The sequence below is a fragment of the Vulpes lagopus genome, chromosome 5 (genome assembly GCF_018345385.1).
Source record: "Vulpes lagopus strain Blue_001 chromosome 5, ASM1834538v1, whole genome shotgun sequence".
Taxonomy (NCBI): Eukaryota; Metazoa; Chordata; class Mammalia; order Carnivora; family Canidae; genus Vulpes; species Vulpes lagopus.
In genome coordinates, this window is record NC_054828.1 from 17,703,322 (window position 1) to 17,713,456 (window position 10,135).

At 46.3% G+C, this 10,135-nt stretch overlaps 1 protein-coding gene across 1 annotated transcript in view; it reads right to left on the reverse strand.

Moving 5' to 3' along the window:
- CHST11 (carbohydrate sulfotransferase 11) overlaps positions 1-2,534 on the reverse strand; it is a 275,929-nt gene extending 273,395 nt beyond the window's left edge. The window contains exon 1 of the mRNA XM_041756669.1: positions 2,497-2,534. The gene's annotated coding sequence lies outside the window, so the exon portion shown is untranslated. The remainder of the gene's footprint in view (positions 1-2,496) is intronic.
- Between the last annotated feature and the right edge of the window lie 7,601 nt (positions 2,535-10,135).

Sequence of the window (10,135 nt, forward strand, 5' to 3'; positions counted from 1 at the left end):
CCACCTGTTCCCAGCTCAGTGGCCTGTGGGAAGGAGAAAAGAGAAGAAGGCAGAGAAAGCATTTCAAATGCCAAGGTCCTGCACCTCCTGCCTTGGGACCCAGCCATGAACAAATGATCAGACCTGAGGAGCATATAGGATATTAAGCGGGAGAAGCATCATGCCATACTTTCCCATAAGTAATTTGGGGAGTAGGAGGGAGATCGGAAAGAAGCCCCAGTGAGGCCACCTCTGGCACAGGATGGTAGCACTGGTGGAGGGCGGTGTCTGGCTGGTAGATGGCCTGCCCCACCACCGTTAGCTTCCCGTGGCCAGCTCAGGATTTGCAGGACTTTGGAAAGCAAATGGCCTCCAGCAGAACCTAGAATCCATTGTGATGCAGTGATCACCACCCCAGCCCTGGAGAAGATACAAGGGGAACCAAGGTCCCTTGCAGAAAAGAGTTAATGTTAATGTAGCCAACCTGGGACTATGTGCAAGGTTGGCTGGCCTCTGGGAACCTGAGTTTGGGCAGGGTTCTCACCATTCCCAGAACTGACGAGAGTGGCTCTCCATGCCCAATATCTTGGTACAAACCAACGTGATTTATGCTGAACACCTGCCTTCCTCTGGAAGCCTGGACTTTTGGGACATGCCAGGCAAAAGGTACCTACGTGACTGAGCCCCAGTGAAGTCTCTGGCCTCCCAGGTTTAGTCAGTTTTTGTTGATAGCATTTCACACGTGTTGTCACAACTGGTTGCTAATGAATTAAGTGCAGCTCCGTGTGAATGCTGGGAGAAAGGTCTTAAAACCTGCGCCTGGTTTCCTCTAGACTTTGCACCGTGTGCCCTCACCCTTAGCTGGTTTTGCTTTGTAGCCATTCACTGTAAGAAACCACAGCCATGAATATAATTACATGATGAGCCCTATGAGTCCCTGTCAAGAAACTTTGAAGTTGGTGGGGTCCCCTGACCCAGGTCCCTTTCCGCCTGCCTCCACATGTCACCTGAGCTCTCCTCCATTCACCCAGCTGAAGTCCTAACACAGAAGCAGTTGGGGGGGAGGAATCAGAGACTGAGCATTCAATGTTGAGCGACCCATCACTTCAAGAGGTTGTATAAATTATTTATTAGACCACATTCTGATTTCTCCCCCTCTTACCATTCATTCCATTTCCTTTGTACACTTAGGTGCACTCAAGCCCATGGTATTATTATTGGAAACTGCCACCTTCCCCACCAGTCCCATTTGTCATCTCTCCCATCCACTCAGCAGCAGATGACTCGGCATTTGCTTGGCAATCTGGTGCCCACCTCCCCACATCTGCCCAGCTCCTGCAACTGCTCAGCACCCACCCCATGCTAACATCTAACTCCTCTCAACACCAACACTATCTCTTCCAAATATATATCTATGTATCTATGTTTGGTTAATATATATATTTAGTTAACATATGTTTATGTTTGGTGGCCTCAGTTTCCTTATCTGTCAAACGAGAGTTGGAATAACAAGCTATCTGAGTTCTTGATCACTGCTCAGTAGAACTGCGTGATTACCTATGAGCGTGTCCATGTCTCAGCACAGACAAATACGCACCAGGCATATTGTCTTAATTTAGGTTGCTATTGCAAAAATACCACTGCCTGGGTAGCATATACAGCAACCATTTATTTCTCACAGTTCTGGAGGCTGACCGTGAAGGAATGAGCCTACTTCCTGGCTGTAGACAGCCACCTCCTTGCTGTATCCACACATGGCAGAGAACAGAGATGGGAAGCAAGCTCTTTCAGTGTCTTCTTTTAGGGTCATTAATCCCATCATGGGAGCTCCATCCTCATGAACAAATTACTGCCCAAAAGGCCCATCTCCAAGTACCATCACACTGGGGATTAGAGTTTCAACATAAGAATTTGTAGAGGACCGGAATGCCTGGGTGGCTCAGCAGTGGGATGCCTGGGTGGCTCAGCAGTTTAGCGCCTGCCTTCAGCCCAGGGTGTGATCCTGGAGTCCCAGGATCAAGTCCCACATCAGGCTCCCTGCATGGAGCCTGCTTCTCCCTCTGCCTATGTCTCTGCCTCTCTCTGTGTGTCTCTCATGAATAAATAAAACGTTAAAAAAAAAAAAAAAAGAATTTGTAGGGGACCTAATCATTCAGTCTACAGCACATATATTCTTCAATAGATTTAGGAATTTTTAAATTAATCTTCTTTTTAAGTCCATTATCCTTAATAAAACCTCACAAATCCTCATTATGAAATTATACTTATGCATGGATTCATTAAAAATTTTAGGGGGTGCCTGGATGGCTCAGTCAGTTGAGTGTCTGACTCTTGGTCTTGCTCAGGTCAGGATCTCCAGGTCATGATCTCAGAGTCATGGAACTGGGCCCTGTGTCAGGCTCCATGCTCAGAACAGAGTCTGAGATTCTCTCTCCCTCTCCCTCTGCCCTTCCACCAGCTCACTCACTCACTCTTGCTCTCTCTCTAAAATAAATAGATAAATCAAGAAAAAAATACCTGGGGCGCCTAGGTGGCTCAGTTGGTTAATCATCTCGCTCTTAATTTCAGCTCAGGTCATGATCTCAGCATCATGGGATTGAGCCCCACGTTGTGCTCTGTGCTCTGCACGGAGTCTGCTCATCTCTCCCTCTGCTCCTCCTCCTCTCCCACTCTTGTTTCCTCTCCAATAAATAAGATCTTCAAATATAAAATAAAATAAATAAAATAAAATAAAATAAAATAAAACAATTAATTAATTTTAAAAACTCCCAGTTTTGGCTTGACCATGGAGAGTAAAGTTTGTGTTTGTCCTTTTCTGTCTGGGTGAAGTAAATGTCTTCATCATTGAAAGTTTTGTAATTGGGAAAATATTCCCTGAAACCCAGTACCATTCCATAAGTCAGCACCTGGGAAACATTGGCCTCGTAGACCTCAGGAGTCCTTGCCAGCCTTAACATGCTGTGATTTCTCACATGGAACCCACTCCAGGCAGGTATCTGGACCAGAAAGTTCTTTTCCAATGCTATAATTACATGTTTCTTAGGTCATATGAATCCCCCTGTAACCCTCTTGCTTTTACTTTTCTTTTTAAAAATAAAGTCTTAAATTCTTCCTTCTTCCTTTAAGGAAGAAGATGCAAGAAGGAAATACTTGAGGAAAAACCAAAATACCAAAATTTGGACAAACTAAACAGGTCAAAGAAGAAAAAGTGACAGAAAGAAGCTTGGCTTTCCAATAATAATAATTTGGAAAGGATTTTTTGAAATGGCGGGTTTGTCCAGTGCATGTATAATGGAATTTGATTTACCAAAATTCAATTCTTATCCAAGAAGCTACAGTATAAAGTGAAGCTTACAAAGAGCAGGGAAGGCAGAGTCATTACCCTCTTGGAAGACAATGCTGCTGGGGACTTTCTGAGTGCCTCTGGAGAGGTCACAACCCCATTATGATGGCTTCCAAATTTATCCCTTCAGCTCTGCCTCCCACTCAAGCCTTAAGCTTTACACTGAAATATGCAGCTGCTTGTTTGTCTGTAGCTCCTCTTGGATGCATAATATGCATCTCAGTTTGGATGTAAACAAAAGAGAACTCTTGAATTGCACCCAACCTTGCTGATGTGTTTTCCCTAGACTTTACCATCTTCTTAAATGACAACACCTACCTACCCAGTTACTGAAGCCAAAAACATAGGAGTCCCCCATAATCTTTACAGTTGCTATCAACAGCAAAGGCAGCTTTTGTTCTTGAAAACAAGAGACACCCCAAACACAAGTGGCTTTATTTTGTTCTTTTCTTCTTCCTTTATGCAGAGAAGGAAGAAAGGCTGTCCAGGCTTAACTACCAGGACTCTGCTCATCACTGAGGGATACAAGCTCCTGGCATCATCACTTCACCATCCCCAGGTGTGATCTACCTCTTCATGGTACAATATGGCAGTGAGGTTGCCGGTCGTTGCATCAGGGGTCCAAGCAGCAGGGTGGAAGGAGGCATGGAAAGGTAGAAACAAAGGGCACACACTAGCTACCTTTTAAGGAAGGTAATCTTGCTAACATCTCATTGGCAGAACTTAGTCCTTTGACTGTTCCTGACCAGATATTGGGGCTGGCAGTGGCCAGCGGCTCCTGCCCTATGTGACCCATGAAACCTATAGGATTGGGCCCCTGCCTGCTATTTGACCTCATCTCCTCCACCTTGCTTTAACACAATGTGGCCACCCAGGCCTTTTCCGATGCCTTTTGAGCATTCCAACCTTGTTCCTGCCTTAGAGCCTTTGGCTTGCTGCAGCTTCCCCCAGATGCTGTCCTCCAGATGTATGCATGGCCAGTCTCAGTCCAGCTGTCACTTCCTCACTGGGGCCTTCCCTGACCGCCCTGTGCAAAGCAGCATTTCCTGCCAGCCTCCATCAATCACCCAACTGTGTTGTTTTTCTACAAAGCACTTGTCACTCCCTGAAAACACCTTTCACTTGCTCTGTTTGGTTTTGGTTTGTTCTTCCCAACACCACAACACATGCTCCATCAGGGCAAAGGCCCCAGCTGCCTTGGGTAGAGCCAGTCATCCACAATGGCACCGAGTAGACACCCGATAAATATTTGTTCATTCATAAATGAATGAACTTATCGATTTGATTGTCATCAATATTGCCCAACCTTCCCACACAGACAAGCTGCTGCTGTCTTTGGGGAGTTGTTCACTGCCAAGACAAGGAGGCAAGAATTCAGGTTCCCTAAGGCCTCAACCAGAGAGACAGGAGAACAGAGCCTGGACTCCAAAGGAAGCTGTACTTGGCTCCAATTTGACTGCCGGAAGCCACGACCTGGCCCTCAGTGAACTGGTGAAGAGAAGATCAGTCCGGACTCTGTAGCTTGTACAAACATGCCCTGTGGACGCGATTGCACTGAGTCTCCAGGGTGCTAGCCCCCTGGGCAGTGTGACCTGTGGCGGTCAAGGTCACCGTCTCCTTCCCAGTTCTGCTACATGTGGGCTGTGGCAGTATAGACTTCGGCAAATTCACCAAGCCCCCTGTACCTTGGTTTCCTCATCTATAAGTCAATGATAATGACAGCCCTGCCCTCAACACTGCTGAAACAATTGAGTTATAATATACAAAATACTTTTTAAGCTGGATATGTAGTAAACAGCCAATGTATTATCAGATGCCTGGCTATTATCAGATGCCTGGCACTTCACATATGTTTTCTTGAAGCTTCCCAAAAAAACCGGCAAAGTAAGCCTCCCAAATAACCCCGCAAACTGCCTGGAATAAGTTCTGGTGTCTTGGAGTGCTGAGAACTCAGCAGATTTGCCTTGAGTGGCCATCCCACAGGCTTCTTGGGCCACCTGTTTAAGCTGTACTGAGATTTTACTGGGGGCCACACCCTGCGGTTGGCAGCAAGGGTGCCACAGTGCAGGAAATCCGGAAGCTTATGGGTAATGGGGAGACATGAACTCCCTGGCATTTCACTGAACAGTGGCCAGTGCTCTGCCAGGGACCAGGAAGGCTTCCCAGGGGAAAGGGCATCATATATGTCTGGATAGGTTAAGGAGGCAATCACTAGGCAAAAATGTGGGTGGCAGTGTGGGGGAGGAAAGAAGGGTCGATTCGCAGGAAGAGTGCCTTCCACAGAAGGGAACAGGGCAATCTTTGTGCAGCTCCCTGCTAACTCTCAAATGATGCCGGCTTGTGGCAGGTGCTCAGTAAATACTTGTTGATTGACTAGGAAACCAAGGTAAGTTAGGCATTATTACTTCCAGAGAAAAATGAGGCTCGGAAGGGCTAACTTTCCTAAGGTCCCCAGAGTCAGAAGTTCTATATCCAAACTTGAATCCATGGCTTTCAACTGTCAGTTGAATTATGAACGTACAGTCACACACGTTTGAGGTTGGGTGAATATCATAGGACATGATAGCTTTTAGCGCAGTGTAATCCAAACAGAGAGAACTGGCACCGCCAACCTGTTAGTCTGGATGAGCAGACGGTTCAGTGTGGACTATAGCTTGTTCTAAATTGCACCAGATGGCAATGCTGGAGGTCGATTCAGAAGCGAAGGCCTGGAGGTCAGAGGCAAAGGCACTGGCCTCTGTCCTGTATTCCCTGTGGCCCAGCTTGATTCTGGGGAAAGCAACACGAATACATCTCCCACCTGCTTAGCACTAAGCACAGAGTCAAGCAGAAGTCAGAGGCAGCCAGAACTGAGTTCACACACTCCACTTACTAACTGTGCATCCTTGAGCAAGTTACTCAATTTCTCCATGAGCCTCGGCTTCTTCCTCTGTAAAATGGGGATAAGTAACGCCTTCTCTGTGGGGCTCTTAGGAAGATCAAGTGAGAGATGACACAGCAGGAGAAAGAGGAGAATATAGGAAAATGTTAAGTATTAACACACACACCCCCAAAAGAAAGACCAGAAAAGCCCATAGGCCAGGCCAAACTGTTAGCTGGACTTGCTACAGTAAGGGAAAGATCACTGTGACAACACCTGAGGGATATCTTGGAGGGAACATGTCTGGGAGGATAGTTATAGGGCATAGGGCTGGAGATGATGGTTTGAAGTGAGTCTTGCAAAACTGGGAGCTGCCTGGGGTTGGGCAAACAAAATACGATACAATAGCTTCTGGCTTGATGCTAGCCAAGGTGTGGGGGTTTTCCCAACCAAGCTGTTAGTCTTGATAAGAAAACTATTTTAGTTAGTTTATAGTCTTATTTTCCAGGAATAATTATTTATTTATTTTTTCTTTCCGCCAATATGAATACCCAGACAGGGGCCTGTTGTTTGGGTTCTGAGCATGTCACGGAGCTTGTCAGAGGAATTACCTCCTCTACTCTCACAGCCATCCCCGGAGGAGTCAAGGAAGGGCCTTATCTGACCCTTCCCCGCGGTCCTAGGAGATCTTCTTTATTCCATCACACCGGCCTTGTTTTTACTACCAAAGAAAAACAAGCATCAAAGAGGTTAAGGAATTTTCCTGAAGTTGACAGAGGGGTAAATAGTCCATCTGGGATTTGAATCTAGCACATTAGACAGTGAGTGGAATAGGGACATATAATAATAGTTCCTTAAACCAAACAATAAAAAGTAGAGCTACCTAGGCATTTTTTTATAACAGCCCAAATGAGAAAAAATAAATAAAACAATCTGTCAACGGCAGAATGGCTACATAAAATGTGGCACAGTGGCATGTGGAACAGTCTATAGCAAAGAAAATGAAAGAGGGAAGCACTGCCACATGCAACCACATGGCTGATTCTCAAAAGCACAATGTCAAGGGAGAAAAACCAGACACACAAAAAACAACCTACTATCTGCTTCGCAGATCCTTTATAAACAGGCGAACCTAATGCAGGCATTGGAGGGCAGGATGCAAATTCCCTTTGGGAAATGGGCAGGAGCCAGTGGGTGGGCAGGATCGCAAGGGGTGTCCCAGGAACTGGGAAAGCTCTATTTCTTCACCTGGTTGTACTTACACAGGTGTGCTCACCTGTGCTGACTTATCCGAGTGCACACTTAGGGTTTGTGCATTTTCCTCAATATTTTCATGTAAAAGTTTTGTCTTAAGCAGGGATATTTACCCTTTGCTTTAAATGTTAATTTCAGGATCAGTATTCCAGATGTCTATGATCGCTCAGGTTGAAATTCAATGAGCTAAGGCCCCAGAAGCACTTAAAGCGTGGTGTCTGGAACAGAGACCTACGTTCAGTAAATGCTAGTAAGTATTATTACTACTATTATTATGTCTGTGACTTTTCTGAATAGCAGTGGAGACTTCTGAAAAGCACAGCATGTCTCATGCCCAGCTCAGGTGCCAGGAGTTTGCTAGAAGAGAGGCAGGATGGTACTACTCCAGAGGAGATCTCCCAGCGCCCAGGCAGGTTACGAGCGTGGCCACAGGCCACAGGCTGGCAGGGGCTGCGGGCACCTTGGGGGGCTCAGCCACCCGCCACGCTCCAGCCCAGATGCCTTCCCAGGCCAGATGGCTTTCTTTGCCCATTTTCCACACAGGACACCTTCTTATAACGTGAGGCTTCTGGGCTCAGCCCAAAGCACAGGTGCATGTGTTCCTAGGAAAAGCAAAGTAGCTGCCGGGCACCGCCGGCCACCACTGCCATCGAGTCAGCAGCTCCCAGCCTGAAGCACCCTCCCCCGGGGCACCTATGCCCCTCCCCTGCCTGCCCCACCTCTGTGGCCCACCCCGGGTCCAAGATCACCCCTTCCCACATGCACAGTGCCAGGTCCACACTGACACACTCACACCCGCACGGTCATGTGTTCACACTTACATACTCATATCGCTCACTTGCTGACAGTCACAGGCTCACACACCCACATGTTCCCCATGGACTCACACACCACACACACCCGCTCACACACATTCTCATGCACATTCATGTTTTGACTCATCAAGATCAACTTGTGACCCAGAAAGGAGAGCCTTGTGAGACCAGGGCAGAGTTTGCCCAAGCACAGTCCCCCCATGTCTCAGGTCACAAGCATCCCCACGCAAACACCCCCACCCTCCTCAGTCAGCCAAGAGCTACTGAGGCAGGACACAGGGCTTCATGGCTCAGGAATCTGCCTCAGGTGGTTTTCACTCACAAAACACCTGGGAGCCAGGGTTTTCTAGATAAATGGCACAAAAGTTATGATGGGTGCAGTGAAACTAATTCCAAGGCAGGGTGCAGAGGGGAGTAGGAGTCCACGCCTCTAACCCACCACCGCCCCCCTGCTCTGAGCACCATGAAGATGGGTCTGGCTGAACGTGGAGGGGGCTGGGATGGGCCACAGGGCCAGAGAGGGAGGCAGAGGTTGACTTACTTCTCTCACAATTCTGTTGGCTGACCAGCTAGGTCATCTCTGCTGGTGTCACTTGACATCTCTCATGTGGTTTCAGGGAAATGGAGGCTGGAACATCCAAAGTGGCTTCCCTGATGTGTCTGGCACCCCAGGCGGGATGACTGGAAGGCCGGGTCTCTCTCTCTCTCTCTCTCTCTCTCTCTCAATCTCTCTCCAAATAGCAAGAGGCTCTCCTTACATGGCAGCTGGATCTCAAGATTAGGAGTTCCCAGAGGAAAGAAGTCCTTCTTCCTCACCTCAGATTGTCATGTGATAGTTAAATAATCTTGAATAAATTCATCTTTGTTTAAAAAAGTTTACTATTTTTGTATCCTCAACTGGCATCTCCTCAGTTCATCACCAAGTTTTTGATAACATCAGATCTCGAGGAAGAAAAAGTATGTTGTGACAATATCCATATTTTCTGTTTTATAAGAGAGGCAAAACCTTTCCTGGAGTCAACCATGGATGGGGTATCTTTCCTACAGATGTCAAAAGAATTCCTCCAAGACAGATCATTTGTTTTCAGATATGAAAATCCAGCATGAAGTATATTAAATTTCTAGACAAAAACATTAGAAAAAAACCCTAATGGCCTTGGGCGTAGCAAAGATTTCTTAAATAGAACACAAAAAAGAAAAAAAAAACTTCAACAAATTGGGCTTCACCAGAATTTAAAATTTTTGCTCTTCAAAAGACAGCCGTGAAATAAAAATATAAGCCCTGCTAGACAGAAAATATTTGCAAAACACAGAACTGGCAAAGGGCTTGTATCTAGAATATAAAGAGTGCTTACAACTCAATAAGAAGGTAAACCTAATACACCTAATGGACAAGTATTTAAACAAATACTTCACCAAGGAAATGATACGGATGGCAAAATATGCACTTAGAAGATGCTCAACATTACTTATCATTAAGGAAATACAAATGAAAACCACAGTGAGGGGATGCTTGGGTGGCTCAGTGGTTGAGTGTCTGCCTTCAGCTCAGGTCATGATCCCAGGGTCCTGGGATCCAGTCCCACATTGGGCTCCCAGCAGGGAGCCTGCTTCTCCCTCTGCCTGTGTCTCTGCCTCTCTGTGTGTCTCGCATGAATAAATGAATAAAATCTCTTAAAACAAATAAATAAAACCACAATAAGGTAACACCACACACCACCAGAATGGCTAAATTAAAAAGACTGATGGTATCAAGTATTGGCAAAGATGCCAAGCAACCGGGACTCTCAATGTCTGCAAGTGGTATATATAATGTGGTACAACCACTTTGTAAAAACAGTTTGGCAGTTTCTTATAAAGTCAAACATATACCTAACATATGAC